Source organism: Giraffa tippelskirchi, chromosome X, assembly GCF_054371585.1.
Source record: "Giraffa tippelskirchi isolate mGirTip1 chromosome X, T2T-mGirTip1v1.2.pri, whole genome shotgun sequence".
In the NCBI taxonomy this organism is placed as follows: domain Eukaryota; kingdom Metazoa; phylum Chordata; class Mammalia; order Artiodactyla; family Giraffidae; genus Giraffa; species Giraffa tippelskirchi.
Genome location: NC_137289.1, coordinates 39146897 through 39168109, shown reverse-complemented (window position 1 = coordinate 39168109; position 21213 = coordinate 39146897). Strand labels below are relative to the sequence as shown.

General features: G+C 41.9%; 1 protein-coding gene and 1 pseudogene across 27 annotated transcripts in view; one reads left to right on the top strand and one right to left on the bottom strand.

Annotated features, from left to right (window-relative positions):
- The window catches only part of LOC145536793 (histone-lysine N-methyltransferase PRDM7-like), a 44148-nt gene that overhangs the window by 6352 nt on the left and 16583 nt on the right, over positions 1-21213 (top strand). The window lies entirely within an intron of this gene.
- On the bottom strand, positions 15359-15999 carry LOC145536796 (histone H2B pseudogene; annotated as a pseudogene). The gene has a single exon (XR_014076016.1). The product of XR_014076016.1 is annotated as a histone H2B pseudogene (transcript).

Below are 21213 nucleotides of genomic sequence, written 5' to 3'. Positions count from 1 at the left end.
TCATGTATGGATGTGAGAATTGGACTATAAAGAAAGCTGAGCGCAGAAGAATTGATGCTTTTGAACTGTGGTGTTGGAGAAGACTCTTGAGAGTCCCTCGGTTTGCAAGGAGATCCAACCAGTCCATCCTAAAGGAGATCAGTCCGGGGTTTTCATTAGAAGGACTGATGTTGAAGCTGAAACTCCAATACTTCGGCCACCTGATGGGAAGAGCTGACTCATTGGAAAAGACCCTGATGCTGGGAAAGTTTGAGGTCAGGAGAAGGGGATGACAGAGGATGAGATGGTTGGATGGCATCACCGACTCAATGGACGTGGGTTTGGGTGGACTCCGGCAGTTAGTGATGGACAGGGAGGCCTGGCATGCTGCGGTTCATGGGGTCGCAAAGAGTCGCACACAACTGAGCGACTGAACTGAACTGAACTGATGGTGTTAGGAAGTGTTCTAATTTCATTCTTTGCACTGAGTTGTCCAGTTCTTCCAGCACCACTTACTGAAACTGCTGTCTTGTTCCCATTGTATATTCTTGCCTCCTAAGTCAAAGATAAGGTGCCCACATGTGTGTGGGTTTTTCTCTGGGCTTTCTATCTTGTTCCCTTGGCCTTTATTTCTGTTTTTGTGTACTGTCTTGATGACTGTGACTTTGTAGTATAATTTGAAAGCAGGTAAGTTGATTCCTCCCGCTCCATTCTTCTTTCTCAAGATGACTTTGGCTATTCAGGGTCTTTTGTGTTTCCGTACGAACTGTGGCTTTTTTTTTTCTAGTTCTGTGAAAAATGCCATTAGTACTTTGATAGGGATCACATTGAATCTGTAGATTGCATTTGGTAGTATAGTCATTTTCACAATATTGATTCTTTCTACCCAGGAACCTGGATTATCTCTCCATCTGTTTATATCATCTTTGATTTCTTTCATCAAATTATAATTTTCTGTATATAGTTCTTTTGTCTCCTTAGGTAAGTTTATTCCTAGATGTTTTATTCTTTTTGTTGCAGTGGTGAATGGAATTGATTCCTTAATTTCTCTTTCTGATTTTTCATTGTTAGTATGTAGGAATGCAAATGATTTCTGTGTATTGATTTTGTATCCTCCGACTTTGCTAAATTCACTGGTTAGCTCTAGTAATTTTCTGATAGTATCATGGTATTCTATGTACAGCATCACGTCATCTGCAAACAGTGAGTGTTATACTTTCTTCTCTTCCGATCTGGATTCCTTTTATTTCTTTTTCATCTCTGATTGTTGTAGCTAGGACTTCCAAAACTATGCTGAATAATAGTGGTGAAAGTGGACACCCTTGTCTTGTTCCTGATCTTAGGGGGAATGCTTTCAGTTTTTCACCATTGAGAATAATATTTGCTGTGGGCTTATCATATGTGGCCTTTACTATGTTGAGGTAGGTTCCTTCTATGCCCATTTCTTGAAGAGTTTTAATCAGAGCCAATGCCCCCACAGACTGAGGGGTCCACAGGTCATGATTTTAGAGCCCCCACCACTTGATTTACACTGGGTGACTCTGCAAACCCTCCAACCCCTCTTGCGGATACAAACACACACAACAGCACAGCAGAAATTGTGAGCCTGTCTTTGTCTCCTGAGGTAATTGCAGATTTGTGGACTCACTACCCAGAGTTGTCACTGGCCATCCTTTGCTCATTCTTGTCCTGAACAGGGTCACCGCAGAGATGCGTGGACCAGTCTCCCCTAGACTGTGGACGTCTCCTGCCTCCTCTTCTCGTTGTTAGACATCTCATGTTCTTTCGCCTTCATCTCCCATGTCAGCAGGGGGCTGGGCCCATGCACATACACGCAAACACAGGTGACACAAGCACACACCTGTACACACGCATGTGCAAGGCACAGGGACACAAACAGGGAACAAATGTGTCAGTACCTGAAGAACCAGTGGTTCACACGAAATGCAGTGATTTCATATTTCTCATAGGAAAATCCATTCTGATCTTCAAATGTGAAATATACAGAAGTCCAACTTCCATGAAAGAGTGTTCAAGCCTAGATTTTGATAGAAGAAATACAAAGAATTCCATATTTTGCGAAGAAGCAGTGGTGCACATATTTTCATTTGTGAAACAGAGAGAACTCCAATACCATATAGGTTCTCCATATCTTAAGAAAACCAACGCCATGATTTTCGTCTGTGAAATATAGAGATTTCCATATTTAATGTAAGGAAGTCACCACCCAGATTGTCATATATGAGGTATAGAAAATACCATATTTCATGTAAGAAACTCAGCATCCAGATTTTCCTAAAGTGAAATACAAAAAGTTCAATATTTCATGATGTAAATTCAGCACTGACATTTTCATATGTAAAATATAGAGAATTCCATTTTTAACTGAGTAAAATTTCACCCTGATTTTCATATGTGAAATATACCGAATTCCATAGTTTAGGTAGTAATATTGGTGCACAGATTTTGATATCCAGAATATACACAATTCCGGATTGTACATGGGTAAATTAGCACCCAGTTTTTCATGTGTGACATACATAATGTTAAGTACTGCCTAGAGGAAAATTTGAGCAGAGATTTTCCTATATGATATATAGAAGATTTCATATTTTGTGGTAAATGGGTGTCCAGGTTTCACATGTGATTCTATAGAGAGAACTCCACATTTCATGTGGGAAAATTGGCAACTGTATTTTCATATATGAAATATAGACTTCAGGGTTTTTTTGTATGAATGTCTGGGATGGGATTTCCTTATATGAAAGATGAAAAATTTCTTATGTCATGTGTGAAAATCTGTTCACTGATTAATATATGTGAAAAGTAGAGATTTCATATTTCATGTAGGTAAAGTTTTTCCCAGTGTTGTATAATGTGAAATATAGACAGTTACATATTTATGTAATAAAATCATAAGATTTTCATATATGAAAAATACAGAATCCCATGTATCAATATAGCAGAAAAACCCTTCCTCCAATTATCACCTGTAAAATATACAGAAGTCCATATTTCATTTAGGAAAACTTCTAATGTGATGTCCACATGCAAAACACAAAATTCCACATTCACATTTGAGAAACTATGCCTACAAAACCCATGCTAATATTTTAATATGTGAAGTTTAGGGAATTTAATATTTAGTGTAGGAAAATGAAAGTCTATATTTTCAAATGCTAAACACAGAGAATTCCATATACCATGTAGGAAAATGTGCAGCCAATATTTATAAATGCGATACGAAGAATTGAACATTTCATTTGTGAAATGTAGAGAAATACATATATTGTAGAACACACAACGCCAATATTTTCATATGTGAAATATAGATTAGTCTATATTTAAATCAAGGAAATCTGTGCTCAGATCTTTTATATGGAATGTAAAGAGTACCACACCTCATGTAAGACAAGCTCTATCTAGATTTTCATTTGTGAAATGTACACATTTCGTATTTCTGGAATGAATATTTGCTACTGGAATTTCATATTTGAATGATAGAGAATTGTACATCTCTTGTCAGAAAATTTAATTGAGAAATTCATTTATGAAAGTAGAATTCCATGATTCAGCAGGAAAATGGATACTCAAATTTTCCTATGTGAATAATACAGAATTCCCTATGCTTGCAGGAAAATACGTGCACATATATCCATATGTGAAGCAAGCAATATTTCATATATCATGACCAAACATATACAGCTAGATTTTCAGACATGAAATACAGATTTCATACTTCCTGGAGAAAATTCTGTACCCATATTTTCGTGTATGAAATATAGAAAGTTACATATTTCCTGTAGGAAAGTCATCTTTCAGGCTTTCCTATATGAAATATAGAGAATTCCATATTTGAAGTGGGAAAATCTGCACTAATACTTTAATACAAGAAATGTACAGAATTTCATATTTCATGTAGAAAATCTGCACCTAGATTTTCAAATGTGAAATATAAAGAATTCCATTGTTCGTCAAGTTAACCTGCCCTCATGTTTTGCAAGGGACATACAGAGAATTCCATATTTCATGTGGGAGAATCTAAACCAAGATATTCATATATGACATGTAGCGAATTGCACATATTATGGAGCAAAATCAGGGTCCACATGTCATATAGGAAATATAGGGATTCTATATTTCATAGAAGCATATCTAAGGTAAGTTTTCCATATTTGAAACATAGAAAATTCCATAATTCATGTAAAAAATATGAACTCAAATTTTCGTATCTAAAATATACACGTTTCATATGTCATGTAAGAAAATCTGTACCCTGGTTTTCATATGAGAAATGAACAAACGTCCATATTTCATCTCAAAACTTCCTCATCTTGTTTTTACTTGGGAAATATAGAGAGTTCCATATATTTTCTAAAATATCTGGCCTGAGAGTCCCACATACGAAACGTGGAAAATTTCATATGTGATGCGTGAATATCTGTACACTGATTTCTATATGTGAAATATAGAGATGTCATAGTTCAAGTAGGAAAATCTGTTCCCAGATATCTATATGTGAAATTAGAATTACATATTCTATGTCAAAAAATCATAATTAAGGTTTTCTTATATGAAATATGCAGAATCCCATATAGCAATATAGCAGAAAATCTACACTTAACTTATCATCTGTAAGATATACATGATTTCATACTTCATTTAGGAAAATCTGCACTCAGATTTCCACACGTGAATCATACAGAATTATATAATTTCACAGTTGAAAACCTAGGCCCACAACACCTGTGCCAATATTTTAATATGAGTTCTAAGGAGAATTTAATATTTAATGTAGGTTCCTGAATGTCTATATTTTCCAAAGAGAAACACAAGAGAATTCCATATGTCATGTGCAGAATGTGCACACAGATTTTAATAAGTGTAAAATAAAACATTCAGTATTTAAGCAGGAAAACCTTTTTCCAGATTTTCATATAGCATATTGCATGTTTCATGCAGGAAAACCTGTGTCTAGATTTTCAAATGGGAAATATAGAGAGTTACATATTTAGTGTAGAAACATCAGCACCCATGTTTTCATATGTGAAATACAGAGTATCCCCAAACAAGGAGATCTGTGTCCATATTTCTTTATGTGAAATATGAAATATGCCAACTTTCATGTAGGAAAATCTTTACCTAGATGATCATTTATGAGATGTACAAATTTCCTAGTTCAGTAATGAAAATTTGCCTCGGTGTTTCATATTTGGACTATGGAGAATTATATACTTCATGTCCGAAAATCTTAAGTGAGATTTTCATTAGAAAACTGCAAAATATTCCATACTTTATTCAGGAAAACATGTGCTCAAATTTTCCTATGTGAAGAATACAGCATTCCATATTTATGTAGGGAAAAGAGTGCAGAGATATCCAGATGTGAAACATACAATAGTCCATCTATCATGACCAAAAATATACAGCTAGATTTCCAAACATAAATACAGATATCAAATTTAATGTAGAAAAAACTACACCCATAACTCATATGTGATATAGAGAAAATTGCATATTTCATCATTCAGGAAAATCATCATTCAGGTTTATATATGCATAAAGCAGGGCATTCAAAACCAGTGCTCTGGAACAACCCATAGGAATAGGGTGGGGAGGGAGGTGAGTGGGGCTTAAGGATGTGTGGGACACATGTATACCTATGGCTCATTAATGTTGATATATGGCAAAAAGCATCACAATATTGTACAGTAATTATCCTCCAGTTAATACAAATAACTTAATTTGAATTCAAAAACGAAAAAAGTGGAAGGAACTCTACTCAGTGCTCTGTGGTGACCTAAATGGGAAGACAATCCAAAAATGAAGGGATCTATGTATGCCTATAATAGATTGACTTAGATGTACAACGGAAACTAATATAAGATGGTAAAGCAACTCCATTCCAATAAAAATTGTTTTCAAAATATAACAATTCAACTATAGCTCCAGCAGTGAATGAATAAATGGTTCCCCCATTTGCAATATATATGTCTGAGGGGACATTATGCTTTTTAAGTATAATATTTCAGTTAGAGGAAGATAAAAACTATATCATCACATGATATTGTTAGTTAATTTACCTGAGTTATAGAAACAGAGTAGAATGTGATTATCTTGGGCTAGTGGAAATAGACCATGATGGTCTAAGTTACCCACTTTCAGTCAAAGTTTGTATAATCTCACCAAGGAAGATACTGTAATAGGGGCAAGATGGGCATGGAGCTGCCGTCCTTAGCTAAAGACCATAGAGGTTAGAAGACCAGGTCCACCAATAGTCAGCCTCTCAGCAGAGTGTAGTAAAAGGTATATTTCAGCCTTCGTCCATGGCCCTCCAGGTCCTCTGGCCTTGGTCTGGGTAGCAAGGGGTGGAGCCTGGGGACAGGCCAAAGGCCGAGTCTTGCAGAGGTCCAGAGACCTTGCTAGAGACACTCACTGGCCTGGCCCAGGGTTCAGAGCACTAGGCAACCTACCTCTGCCATCCCCACCTCCATGACTCAACGCTTGCAATAATCTGATTGGGTCAGAGTCTACAAGACCCAGCTTCCCCCCCAAAGTTAGGGTAGACTGAGAAGACTGAGGGCAACTGTGGGCTGGGCACCTGGCTCCCTCCTTTAAGGTGGCTGGGCAGGGTATGGGGACCTTGGTAAGAGGAGGGCCCAGAGACTGAGAGCTGCATCTTCAGCTGTGACTGGCCACTGGTGGGAGGACCAAGACTGGGTGCTGGATGAATGCTCTCAGGCAGGATAATCAGCTTGCCCAGGAAGCCCCTCCTCCTAAACAGGACCTTGGAGTGTGAAAGTCAAGCTTGGAATCTTACCTTTCAGCATTGAGACTAATATTTGTTTTGCTAGAGGTTTACAGGAACACAGTTACCTCACTATGACTTTTCTTCAAGAATAGAATATCTGACAGCAAGAAGGTTGTCAGAGCTAATCACATTCCTCCCTCAAGTTTTGTATAAGTGGGCATTCTTGAAAGTGTTTGGAAAGTTCAGGATTGTTAAAGGCATAAGCCACCCATCTCCTTGCATGGCCCTGCAAGAAAATGCTCTCTTCCTTAAACTGCAATGTTCTGATGTTGTTTGTCTAACTAACCCATGGGTACATCAGTTCAGTTCAGTTTATTCAGTCAGTCAATGTCAGTCGTGTCCGACTCTTTGCGACCCCTTGGACGGCAGCACGCCAGGCCTCCCTGTCCATCACCAACTCCCGGAGTTTCCCCAAACTCATGTCCATTGAGTTGGTGATACCATCCAACCATCTCATCCTCTGCCGTCCCCTTCTCCTCCCACCTTCAATCTTTCCCAGCATCAGGGTCTTTTCAAATGAGTCAGATCTTCGCATCAGGTGGCCAAAGTACTGGAGTTCCAGCTTCAACATCACTCCTTCCAATGAACACCCAGGGCTGATCTCCTTTAGGATGGACTGGTTGGATCTTCTTGCTGTCCAAGGGTCTCTCAAGAGTCTTCCCCAACACCACAGTTCAAAAGCATCAATTCTTCCACGCTCAGCTTTCGTTATAGTCCAACTCTCACATCCATACATGACTCCTGGAGAAACCAAAGCCTTGACTAGATGGACCTTTGTTGGCAAAGTAATGTCTCTGCTTTTTAATATGCTGTCTAGGTTGGTCATAGCTTTTCTTCCAAGGAGTAAGCATCTTTTAATTTCCTGGCTGAAGTCACAATCTGCAGTGATTTTGGAGCCCAAAAATATAAAGTCTGCCACTGTTTCCACTCTTTCCCCATCTATTTGCCATGAAGTGATGGTACCAGACGGCATGAGTTCTCTGAATGTTTAAGCAAACTTTTTCACTCTCCTCTTTCACTTTCATTAAGAGGCTCTTTAGTTCTTCTTCACTTTGTGCCATAAGGGTGGTGTCATCTTTATATCTGAGGTTATTGATATTTCTCCCGGTAATCTTGATTCCAGCATGTGCTTCATCCAGCCCAGCGTTTCTCATGATGTACTCTGCATATAAGTTAAATAAGCAGGGTGACAATATACAGCCTTGATATACTCCTTTTCCTATTTGGAGCCAGTCTGTTGTTCCATGTCCGGTTCTAACTGTTGCTCCCTGATCTGCATACCGATTTCTCAAGAGGCAGATCAGGTGGGCTGGGGTTCCCTTCTCTTTCAGAATTTTACACAGTTTCTTGAGATGCACACAGTCAAAGGCTTTGGCATACTCAATAAAGCAGAAATAGATGCTCTTCTGGAACTCTCTTGCTTTTTCGATGATCCGGCGGATGTTGGCAATTTGATCCCTGGTTCCTCTGCCTTTTCGAAAACCAGCTTGAACATCTGGAAGTTCATGGTTCACATATTGTTGAAGCCTGGTTTGGAGAATTTTGAGCATTACTTTACTAGCGTGTGAGATGAGTGCATTGTTCAGTAGTTTGACCATTCTTTGGCATTGCCTTTCTTAGCAACTGGAATGAAAACTGACCTTTTCCAGTTGTGTGGCCGCTGCCGAGTTTTCCAATTTTGAAGGCGTATTGAGTCCACTGGTTTCACAGCATCATCTTTTCGGATTTGAAATAGCTCAACTGGAATTCCATCACCTCCACTAGCTTTGTTCATAGTGATGCTTCCTAAGGCCCACTTGACTTCACATTCCAGGATGTCTGGCTCTAGGTGAGTGATCATGGCATCGTGATTATCTAGGTCATGAAGATCCTTTTTGTATAGTGCTTCTGTGTATTTTTGCCACCTCTTCTTACTATCGTCTGCTTCTGTTAGGTCTATACCATTTTTGTCCTTTACTGTGCCCATCTTCGCATGAAATGTTCCCTTGGTATCTCTAATTTTCTTGAAGAGATCTCTCGTCTTTCCCATTCTATCGTTTTCCTCTCTTTCTTTGCACTGATCACTAAAGAAGGCTTTCTTAACTCTCCTTGCTATTCTTTGGAACTCTGCATTCAAATGGGTATATCTTTCTTTGTCTCCTTTGCTTTTCACTTCTCTTCTTTACACAGCCCTTTGTAAAGCCTCTTCAGACAGCCATTTTACTTTTTTTGCATTTCTTTTTCTTGGAGATGGTCTTGATCCCTGTCTCCTGTACAAGTTCGGGAACCTCCGTCCATAGTTCTTCAGGCACTCTGTCTGTCAGGTCTAATCCCTCGAAGCTATTTGTCACTTCCACTGTATACTCGTAAGGGATTTGATTTAGGTCATACCTGAATAGTCTAGTGGTTTTCCCTACTTTCTTCAATTCAAGTGGGAATTTTTCAATAAAGACTTCACGATCTGAGCCACAGTCAGCTCCCAGTCTTGTTTTTGCTGACTGTATAAAGCTTCTCCATTTTGGCTGCAAAGAATATAACCAATCTGATTTCGGTGTTGACCATCTGGTGAAGTCCATGTGTAGAGTCTGCTCTTGTGTTGTTCGAACAGGGTGTTTGCTATGACCAGTGCGTTCTCTTGGCAAAACTCTATGAGTCTTTGCGCTGCTTCATTCTGTACTTCAAGGCCAAATGTTCCTGTTACTTCAGGTATCTCTTGACTTCCTACTATTGCATTCCAGTCCCCTGTAATGAAAAGGACATATTTTGGGTGTGTTAGTTCTAGACGGTCTTGTAGGTCTCATAGAACCGTTCAACTTCAGTTTCTTCAGCATTACTGGTCAGGGCATAGACTTGGGTTACTCTGATATTGAATGGTTGCCTTGGAAACAAACAGAGATCATTCTGTCGTTTTTGGGATTTCATCCAAGTACTGCATTTCAGACTCTTTTGTTGACTATGATGGCTACTCCCTTTCTTCTAAGGGATTCTTGCCCACAGTAGTAGATATAATGGTCATCTGAGTTAAATTCAACCATTCCAGTCTGCTTTAGTTCTCTGATTCCTAAAATGTCGACATTCACACTTGCCATCTCCTGTTTGACCACTTCCAATTTACCTTGATTCATGGACCTAACATTCCAGGTTCCTGTGCAATATAGCTCTTTACAGCATCGGACTTTCTTTCCATCACCAGTCACATCCACAACTGGGTGTTGTTTTTGCGTTGGCTCCATCTCTTCATTCTTTCTGGAGTTATTTCTCCACTGATCTCCAGGGGGCACCTACCCGCTGGGGAGTTCATCTTTCAGTGTCCTATGCTTTTGCCTTTTCCTACTGTTCCTGGGGTTCTCAAGGCAAGAATACTGAGGTAGTTTGCCATTCCCTTCTCCAGTGGACCACATTTTGGCTGAACTCTCCACGATGACCTGTCCTTCTTGGGTGGCCCTACACGGCATGTCTCATAGTTTCACTGAGTTGGACAAGGCTGTGGTCCATGTGATCAGGTTGGTTAGTTTTCTGTGATTGTGGTTTCAGTCTGTCTGCCCTCTGATGGAGAAGCATAAGAGGCTTATGGAAGCTTCCTGATGGGAGAGACTGACTGAGGGGGAAACTGGGTCTTGTTCTGATGGGCAGAGGCATGCTCAGTAAATCTTTAATCCACCTTTCTGTTGATGGGTGGAGCTGTGCTCGCTCTTTCTTATTTACCTGGGGCCAAACTATGGTGGAGGTAATGAAGATAATGGCGACCTCCTTCAAAAGGCCCCATGCATGTACTGCTACACTCAGTGCCCCCAACCCTGCAGCAGGCCACCACCAACCCACATCTCCACTGGAGACTCCTGCACACTCCCAGGCAAGTCTGGGTCAGTCTCTTGTGGGGTCAGTGCTCCTTTCTCCTGGGTCCTGGTGTGCACAAGGTTCTGTTTGTGCCCTTCAAGAGTCTATTTCCCAGTCCTGTGTAAGATCTGGCGGCTCTGTGGTCAGGCTAATGGCGACCCCCTCCAAGAGGGCTTATGCCATAGCCAAGTCTGCTGCACCCAGGGCCCCTGCCCCTGCGGCAGTCCACTGCTGACCCGTACCTACACAGGAGACACTCAAACGCAGTTCTGTCTCAGTCTCTGTGGGGGCTCTGGGTCCTGGCGTGCACAAGGTTTGTTTGAGCCCTCTGAGCATCTCTGGCGGGGATGAGGTTTGATTCTAAATGTGAATTTGCCCCTCCTACCGTCTTGCTAGGGCTTCTCTGCCCTTGGACGTGGGGTATCTCTTCAAAGTCGCTCCAGCGCCTACCATCTTGCTGGGGCTTCTCTGACCTTGGACATGGGGTATCTCCTCAGGGCCGCTCCATGCCACGCAACCGCGAAACCAGTATTAGCCAACACACTCCAGTATTCTTGTCTGGAGAACGCCGCTCCTTGACAGAGAAGCCTGGCAGGCCACAGTCTCCAGGGTTGCAAAGAGTAGGACACTACTGAAGCGACCCCGCATGCAGAGGCACAAGACTGTTTTTGCCTGTGGCAGCTCTGCCCCAGTAAGAGTTGACCGTGAAGGTGGCACAGCTGCTTGGCTTGCAGGGACCATGGCAGCGCCAAGTGTGCAGGGACACGGACTGCCTCCACCGCAAGACTTATGGCCCTATCAGTCTTTTCTCAAGCCTCTTGTAGCTGGCGATCAGAAGGCCTCTTTGGCCAGTCTTTCTCCGTAACTCCACCCGTTCAGGCACTTAGAGGGCTTCGTTGCCTGGGGACCTTCTCTGTTGTTTGGCACATCGGGCACACAGAGGGGCCCCCCTGGCTGGGTCCTACTCCGTAGACTGGCGCATCAGGCACTTAAAGGGGCACCCTGGATGGGGTCCTCCTCTGTAATTCAGTGCGTCAGGTGCTTGCTGGGCCAGCCTCTCTATTGTTCAGCTGCCAATGCTGGCAGTGTGGGAAGAGAGAGGCTATGGTGATGGCTCCACCGCCAAACGTGACTCAGCAGTATCGCCTAGCTTCCGTGGCTGCCCGACTTTCCTCCACAGGCATTTGCCACCACAGTCTCCTCCCTCATATCCCCTTGATCAGTCTCTCCACAGTCAAGAGCAGCCCTCGCTTTAGGATTGCTCCACAATCCCTAAACTCCAGCTACCAGCCGCTGCACCTTCCAGGGGATCTGCATCCCCGTCTTGGGTATGTATGGCTGCAAGGACTGTCTGATTCTCATCCCACTTAGGCTGCCACAGATCAGCTGTTTCACTCTCATCCTTAAATGTTTCTCCTCTGACTCCGACAATTGCCCCGACGTGGGGATCGGACCCTTGCTTCAGTTCCCCCACCTGCTGAAGGCAGGTCCAGTCCTACTAACACTTCTGTTTTTCCCTAGTCCCTTCATCCTACCAAGGTTTGGGTGGGTCTATATATTATTTTCCACTAGTCAGGGACTCCTGTCCACTCTCAGCTGGTGTTCTGCATGCACCTCTGTGTCTGAAGGTATATTCCTGATGTATCTGTGGAGAGAGATGTACTCCGCGTCCACCTATTCCTCTGCCATCTTGTTCTTCTGTATGAATTTTAAAAATAATTTCAAAAAACCAGGGAATTAGAAAATTGAAATGTGTGTGAAATGTTTGTTTTGCCATTTCTATACTATATATCAGTCCCCATTTATATATTTAAATGTTTCATTAACTAGGATATGTGGAAAATATGTAAATAAACTGGGATATGTGGGATAAGTGTGATAGAGGTAGTGGATGCGTATATCAGTTTCTTCACTTTATCTACTGCATATCACACATAAACTGCTTCTGAAGAACTCCATAGTACACTTTGGGAGAATGAGAATAAACTGGGAAATGAAATTGCTAGGAAAATAATTTAGAACTTACCGAACTCTATCATGACTGACCTCGAGAAAACACTACAGCTGGGATCAAGAGGTTGGAATTTTGTAGATCCTCCTAGTTTTTCTCTCATTGTTTTGCTGAGAATCACATCCTTCACAGATTTCTACATCCAATAACAGTGGTACTGATAAATTGTTTTTAACTTTAATTTCTTTTTTTGTGGATGTATTCATGAGTTGCAATATTATATTTGTTCAGATTTACAACATAGCAATTCAGTTGTTTTATATATTATACTCTGTTTACATTTATTATTAGATAGTTGGTATATTCCTCTGTACTGTATAGCATATCCTTGTTGCTTAAAGTTCAAAGTGAATAGTTTAAAATGAAATATTAAGTTCTAATGAAAACCATTGTAAATTACAAAGGACTGAAATCACAGTGTGCTTTCTCTCTCTCCAAGGATGTAGTAAGCTTGAAATCAATCTTTTAAAAAAGAAATAGGAGAATAGAATTATGGACATGGGGAAAGGGGAGGAGAGGGTGAGATGTATGGAAAGAGTAACATGGAAACTTACATTACCATGTGTAAAAGAGATAGCCAAGGGGAATTTGCTGTATGGCTCAGGAAACTCAACCAGGGGCTCTGTATCAACCCAGAGGGGTGGGATGGGGAGGGAGATGGGAGAGAGTTCCAAAAGGGAGGGGATATATGTATCCCCTAGGCTGATTTATGTTGATGTTTGACAGAAAACAGCAAAATTCTGTAAAGCAATAATCCTTCAATAAAAAATTAATTAACTAAAATCACAAAAAGTATCTCAAACAAAAATAAAAGGAATAGGGAAATCACCAACTACTTTGAAATGCAGCAATATACTTATAGAAATAAAAATGTCAATGCACCAAGAAGGAATCACAATGGACATTAATTTCAGTAAATATTATCATAAGCATTAGCAGTCAAATACTTGAGGTAGAAGAAGGAGTCATCTTATTTCTCTTAATTGCTGAACATCGTCCTCCTTCTTACTTTGATGCAAGGTGCTAGAGACATGTCCCACAACAAGAAATGGATGCATGCATGTGTGCTAAATCTCTTCAGTTGTGTCCGACTCTTTGTGACCCTATGAACTGTGGCCCACCAGGCTCCTCTGTCCCTGGGAATTATCCAGGAAAGAGTACTGGAGTGGGTTTCCATGCCCTCCTCCAGGGAACCTTCTCCACTTAGGGATAGAACCTGGGTCTCCTGTGTCTCCTGCATTGCAGGCAGGTTCTTTACTACCGGCGCCACTTGGGAAGACCCAAGAAATGGATGGCGTGTATGCTAAGCCGCTTCAGTCGTGTCCGACTCTTTGAGACCCTACGGATTGAAGCCCGCTAGGCTCCTCTGTCCATGGGATTTTCCAGCAAGAATACTGGAGTGGGTTGCCATGCCTTTTTCCAGGGCATCTTCCCAATCCAGGGATTGAATCCGTGGCTCTTAACGTTTCCCACATAAGAAGGCAGTTTCTTTACCACTAGCGCCACCTGGGAAGCCCCAAGAAATGGATACCTGTACTTACATCGCCATGGTTAAAAGCAGGTGCTTGAATGGAAAAACATCAGGGAAACTATCACCCCACCTTCCCGCTCCATCTCTAGGCTGAGTGCCACAGGAAGGTTGTTATTTGTTCAGCCCTCCTCACTCCACCATACGTTTGGCCAATTGCTTTGGCTCATGGGCTACCAGTCCCTCATTGGCTGCTACTGTGGAGACTGTCGCTGCATTCACTGTCACTGGACTATCCCATCATCCCTGCAAGTTTGCAATTCAGTCCGGATTTTTTTTTTTTTTAAAAGCCAAATGTTCTAGTTTGCAAACAAAAAAATAGGATAAGAGAAATCTAGATAAGGTAATTTCATAAGATATGGTGCTTGATTCCAGAAATTTAGAATTTTCTCATTTTACACTGTGTTTGAGTCCTATTTTACACATGGAAGTGAATTGGGATTGAAGAGATAGAATGGGTAAGTGTGATTTTTATATCTGCTACTGCTGGTGCAGTGGTAAAGAATCCACCTGCCAATGCACGAGACGAAAGAGACATGGTTTCTATCCCATGGTCAGAAAGATCCCCTGGAGTAGGAAATGGCAACCAGTTCAGTATTCTTGCTTGGAAAATTGCACGGAGAGAGGAGCCTGGCGGGCTCCTGGCCATGAGGTCAGAAAGAGTCAGATATGACTGAGTGACTGAACACACACACACACACACACACACACACACACACACACACACACTGCTCTTTGTGTCCATGCGTGCTACCTCGCGACAGTGGTGCCCGACTCTTTGCAGACCCTGTGGACTATAGCCCACCAGGCTCCTCTGTCCATGGGATTCTCTAGGAAAGCATACTGGAGAGGGTTGCCATGCCCTCCTCCCGGGGATCTTTATGACCCAGGGATCGAACCTGCCTCTCCTGCGACTCCTGCATTGCAGGCGCATTCTTTACTGCTGAGCCACCCGGGAAGACCACACTGTTCTTTATCGGTTGCTATACACCACATAAAAATCTCTGGATGGTACCTAAGTATAGGTGGGAGAATGAAAATGAAAAAGGCCGATGAAACTTTTCGGGAAACCATTTTGACCATAAAGATCCCTAAAATCGCTGAGAAACCACAAATAGATATAACCATTTAGGAAAGTGACGAGTTGCAATACGCTAAGAAAAAAGTACACGATTTTCCATCGAACGAATGACACATCCGACACACATTGAAGCAAAGTTAATGAAGTTTTTAATGTTTTCGTTGGGGTGGAAATGTGCCTCTTCATCGCTACAGGTCTTTTCTCTCCAAGTGAGAGAAGAAAAGTCTGGTTTGCGATGTTCAGGCGGTCCTGAGGCAGTTTATCTGCAGCTGTTGTATCTGATGATCGCTTTAGTGGCCTCGGACATGGCATGCTTGCCGATCTCTCCAGGCAAGAGAAGACGAACAGCTGTCTGGATGTCATGATTTGTGATGGTGCGGTGCTTGTTGGAGCGGGCCAGGCGCCAGGCCTCTTCGGCGATCCGCTCAAACATATCCTTCACGAACGAATCCATGACGTTCACGGCCTCACGGGAGAGACTCAGGCCCGGATGGACTTGCCTCAGCAGCCTGCGGAAATAGATGGCGAAGCTCAAGAAGTCGTCCGGACGGGAGCGGCGGCGACGGCGACGGCGACGGCGGCTCTTAGCCGTCTTCCGCTTTGCCTTCTTTGGCTCGGCATCAGACGACTCTGGTCTGGAGGGCTCTGTTTCCGAGGGCTCAATTTCGGAGGTGCCAGTTTCTCTGGTGCTCAGATCTTCCTGAGAGTTGTCAGAGGCTGGTTCAGCCTTGTGGGAGACACCACCCCCCATGGCTCAGAGGGAAGACCAGTGCGGGCGTTGAAGGCCGTTGGCCGAGTTTATAGGCCCTGCGTTCCCTGACGTCACAGACACTGTCCATATCTGATTGGATAAAATGCAAAGCAGGGAGGCCTGTTACTATGGCAGCCCATGTCACTTCTCACTGGATGTCCCACCTCCCAACTCCTGCCACGCCCCTCCCCCACGCTTAACCCCCAGTCAGCCAAAATCAGTGGTATCTTCAAACTTTCCCTGACCTCCACCAGAAAAATCTTTGAACTCTGCCCCATGTAGGAAACAGGCATCCATTCACCTCAGCTGACTTATGTCTACTATTGATGCATGAGAAGTTTGAAAGATGTCACCAAAGTCACTGAAGTTGAAAAATGAAATAATCAGTTAGAGCTTCCTGAGAGAGTCTGACTGACCTCCATAACTCAAGCTCTTTCAGGCATCAGAGAGACTCAGGTCACTTGGTGGATATTTTACTCCAACACAGAATCTTCTCCTGATTGACCTGCAGTGGCATGAGCAGAATGTCCTGGCTTCCTCAGCAGAGTGCTCCTGAAAATCCTAAGAATTAATTGACCAGCTATTATCTCCGAAACTTATCAAAACCAATGATCAATTTGAAGAGACTGACAAAATCCCATTCTCCAAATACAGAACACAAACAGAAATAGGAATACTTACACATACACAGTGAAAATATTTAACATTTTTCAAATTTTAAATTGTTTTCTTAAACATTATATAGGTCCCCCAAGTACCACACATACTGGAATTGATTAATGATTTATAGCGGTTATTTCTCAAAAAATGATCACTCTTATTGCTGAAAAGCCACCAGGGTGAGATAAAATGAATAAAATGATAAATAAAGCAGCTAGGAGTAAACGTATCTAAGGTGGTGAAAGACCTGTACGTAGAAAAAGTAAAACCCTGATCAAAGAAAGTGAAGATAATACAAACAGAGGGAAAGGTTTACCTTGTTTATGGATGGGAAGAATTGATATTGTTAAAATAAACATGCTATCCAAGGCAATCCACATACTCAGTGCAATTGCTGTGAAAATACCGGGGCATTTTCCACAAAACTAGAACAGACCATTTTAAATTTTGTATGGAAAGACGAAAGACCCTGAATCGCCAAAACAGTCTTAAGGAAGAAGAGCAGAACTGGAGGAATCAGGTTCCCTGACTTCGAACTATATCAGAAAACTACATTAATCCAGTCAGTGTAGTATCGGCACAAAAACAGACACGTGGAACAGAAGAGAGAGCCCAGAAATAAACCTATGTGCTATGGTCAACTAATCTATAATAAAAAAACAGAAGAATATACAGTGGAGAGAAGACAGTCTCTTCAATAGGTGCTGCAGGGATAATTGGATAGCTACATGCAATAAAGTAAAATTAGAACATTCCCTAACAGCATATACAAAAATAAACTCAAAATGGACTAAAGACCTAAATCTAATACATATATTGTGTATGAAGTCATTTTAAGAAATAGAATCCATTAGATATCTTAATGACCTGTGTTTCTTTCACATTTGTAAATTCAGAAATTAAATGAATACATCAGTTATAAAAAAAACATTAAAAATACAAAACAATTGGGTTTTGAAGAGATAATTGGGACCTCAAAGGACTCTGATACACAGAAAATCTAGGATGGAGAAGGGAAAAGCAGTTTGATGTTGAAGATTGGAAGGGGGAGTAACACTAGTAATTATTCACTTCAGTTGATGATTGAGGAAATAAGAGAACCTAGTGAGGAATCACCTTGCAATGTTGTGGTTCACTGTAAAGGCAAAATAAGGGAAATGGCTTCATAGCTGAATTAACAATTGCAAGTCTCAACTCGTGGATGGTGGTGTTGATGGGATAGGCATACCCCATTCAGAAACCTTTTCAACATTACCATTGTTTATGGATTCCCTTAAAAAGAGGACCCCAACACAGCATAGAAGTTAAGTGCAACAAAAAATTTCAGGAGAAAAACCTCATTTCACACTGCCTAGAATCAGAAGTTTCTACCCTAACTCGTTCAGATGATCTAATGTCATTCTTTTCTAGCCCTTATTCTGTTGTTTTTGAAGTGGAAAATCTTGATGATTTTCAGCTTAACATCATAGGGATGCTGAGGGCATTCAGTCAGAGAAGCTAAAAAGTTCATGTTGACTCCATGTCAGCCAAGGAGGGAGTCAAACTGGTAGCCACGGTCACTGAGCCACTCTACAGCGAGGTTATCCTGACTAAACCAATAATGGTCTTCCTGGTGTGTTCGGGTCTAGTGACAGTAGTGTAACAAGTATGATTATTTATCTACTGTATTGTTCATTTTATAAAACTAGTTAAGATCATTTAAATATCATATGAGTATTAGAAAATGGCCAAATAGTAAAGAATCCACTTGCAATGCAGGAGACTCAGGTTCAATCCCTGGGTCCAGAAGATCCCGTGGAGTAGGAAATGGAATCCCACTCCAGCGTTCTTGACTAGAAAATTCCATGGACAGAAGGGCGAGGCAGGCTACAGTCCATGGAGTCACAAAGAGTTGGACACAACTGAGCGACTAATACTTTCAACACTTTCAAGTATTCTAGAGCTCCTGTACAAAATGCTAGTGATTGGGTCACTTAAACAACATTCATGTATTGTCTCATACTTGTGGAGGCTCTAAGCCCAAATCAAGGTTTCATCTGAGTTGGATTTTATGCAAGGTGTGAATGCATAACGGGCCTCCGTTCCTGGCCACTTTTCTTGGCTTGTAGATAGCTGAAGTCTCCCTATGCCTCCCCACGTTTTCTTCCCTATATGTATGTATCTATGTCTGATTTTCCCTTATTATATAGATATAAGTCATTTGGATTAAAACCTACTCTAATGAATGCATTTTAACTTGATCACTTGGTAAATACTCTATCTCCAATTATGATCACATATGAGTATGAGTGTTTATGGCACAGATACATTAATTTTAGAGGCAGAAAATCAACCCTTAGGAGATATGTATTTTGAATTAATTGTGGGCATATCTCCTGCCTCTTCCATCTTATTTAGAGAACACTGGTGACCACTTATGAGAAACAAGGTGGCCCCACCACAGTCATTTTCACAGTTCTGTGATTGTTCAGTAATTTTGTTTTCGTATTTTATTTCTTTTTCTCTGTGTGAGCGAGAAGATAGTGTATCATTTTCAATTGCTGCAAAGTATTCTTTACACCTACAGTTGTAATTATTTCCTGTTGTGTAGGATATAAGAATCTGTAAGTACACCACTGTCAGCCAAACATTGAGATGAAATCCTGATAATCCACGAAATCAAACTTTTCCTGAGCCCTTCAGGAGAGGGACAGGGCTCTACAGGACAAAAAAAACAAAACACTTTCTTGAAACTGGCAGAACCTCATGAGATAAAGGAAAAGAATTGAGGTCCTTGGGCAAGATACTAGAGAGAGCCTCCCTGAGTAGTACAGGTATGAAGTGGACAGTGCCTTTTCAAGAATGGGCAATGAAGGTCTGTATCTTTTGGTCCAAAATAGAAGAATTCTGATGGGCTATTATACCTCCAGGGCTCTCCTTGGTCACTGCAGTAAATATTTAGGAAATGTGAGTCCAATTATCAAGAACATTATTTGGTGTTTTGTGGAAAGTTAGAGAAATCTTATGAGAGAACATTTACAACAACTACAATGGGAGGGGGGGAAGGGGAGAAAAAAGAAAAAAAAAATCCAAAAGAATCTACAGAACAAGTCAAAACAAAAATAATCAATGTTTTTCTTGAGTCACTGCTGTCAGAATCCTTTCCCTCGCTGGGAGTCACAGTTCACCTCACCTCCCTAGAAACCCCTCTAACACTGTGCTGCTGTCTGGACCTGCTGTGGGGGCAGCTCAGATTCTAATCTGGTCCTAATCTTCTGTGTTCTTGTCTCCAACGTCCACAGCTATCAGAACTAGTGCGTTTTCTTTTGTGGGAGCTCTCGATGACCTTTTATATATTCCATAGGCACAGAATCTGCGGATTGAATCTTCAGCTTGTACAGCTGGTGGGAAGGTCTGGGGTCTTCTTCCTTAGCCGCACTGCCCCTGGGTTTCTATTGTGGTTTCATTTCCACCTCTGCATGTGGGTCGTCCACTGGGGTTTGCACCTGAGGCTGCCCTGGAGGAGTTGGGTTTCCCCTGTGAGGGCCAGGTGTGGAGGTGGTGCACTTGCTTGGGTTGCAGGGGTTCTGGCAGCACCAGGTACTCAGGGGAGTTGGCGGCTATGGTAACAGGAAACAAAGTGCTCTAGAAGGGTATCAGTTCAGTTCAGTTCAGTCGCTGAGTCATGTCCGACTCTGCGATCCCATGGACTGCAGCACGCCAGGCCTCCCTGTCCATCACCCACTCCCAGAGTTGACACAAACTCATGTCCATTGAGTCGGTGATGCCATCCAACCATCTCATCCTCTGTCATCCCCTTCTCCTCCCACCTTCAATCTTTCCCAGCATCAGGGTCTTTTCAAATGAGTCAGTTCTTTGCATCAGGTGGCCAAAGTATTGGAGTTTCAGCTTCAACATCAGTCCTTTCAATGAATATTCAGGACTGATTTCCTTTAGGATGGACTGGTTGGATCTCCTCAGTATCGAAGGGACTCTGAGGACTCTTCTTCAACACTACAGTTCAAAAGCATCAATTCTTCAGTGCGCAGCATTCTTGATAGTTCAACTCTCAGATCCATACATGACTACTGGGAAAACCATAGCTTTGACTAGACAGACCTTTGTTGGCAAAGTAATGTCTCTGCTTTTTAGTATGCTGTCCAGGTTGGTCATAGCTTTTCTTCCAAGGAACAAGCATCTTTTAATTTCATGGCTGCAGTCACCATCTACAGTGATTTTGGAGCCCCCCCCCACCAGAAAACTCTCTCATTGTTCCCACTATTTCCCCATCTATTTGCCGTGAATTCATGGGACCGCATGCCATGATCTTACTTTTCTGAATGTTGAGTTTTAAACCAACGTTTTCACTCTCCTCTGTCACTTTGATCAAGAGGCTCTTTAGTTCCTCTTTGCTTTCTGCCATAAGGGTGGTGTAATCTGCATATCTGAGGTTATTGATCTTTCTCCCAACAATCTTGATTCCAGCTTGTGCTTCATCATCACGTGTTTCTCATTATGTACTCTGCATAAAAGTTAAATAAGTGGAGTGAGAATATACAGTCTTGACATACTCCTTTCCTGATTTGGAACCAGTCTG